We start from the raw sequence: 307 nt of genomic DNA on the forward strand, positions 1-307 counted from the left end.
GGGGCGCCTCGCGGCGGAAGGTGGTGGCAGGTGGAGGTGGGGGAAGGGGAGGGGAAGGTGAAGGCAGCGGGGGAGGAAGAAGGGCGGCGCTGGTGGCTAGCCGCCGGCTAGGATTTGGGCGCGGGGAGGGGGAAGAAGGTGGGTGGGAGTGGGGTGCGGTTTTCTTTCTTATTCCTGTAGTTTGGGCGGATGGTGGGGTGTTAGCAGAATAACGGTAGTGTTATCATAATAAGGTCTTAAAAAGTGTTATCATAATAAGGTCTTAATAAGTGTTATCATAATGGTAGTGTATATATATATATACACA

Source organism: Triticum dicoccoides, chromosome 7A (assembly GCF_002162155.2).
Source record: "Triticum dicoccoides isolate Atlit2015 ecotype Zavitan chromosome 7A, WEW_v2.0, whole genome shotgun sequence".
Classification (NCBI taxonomy): domain Eukaryota; kingdom Viridiplantae; phylum Streptophyta; class Magnoliopsida; order Poales; family Poaceae; genus Triticum; species Triticum dicoccoides.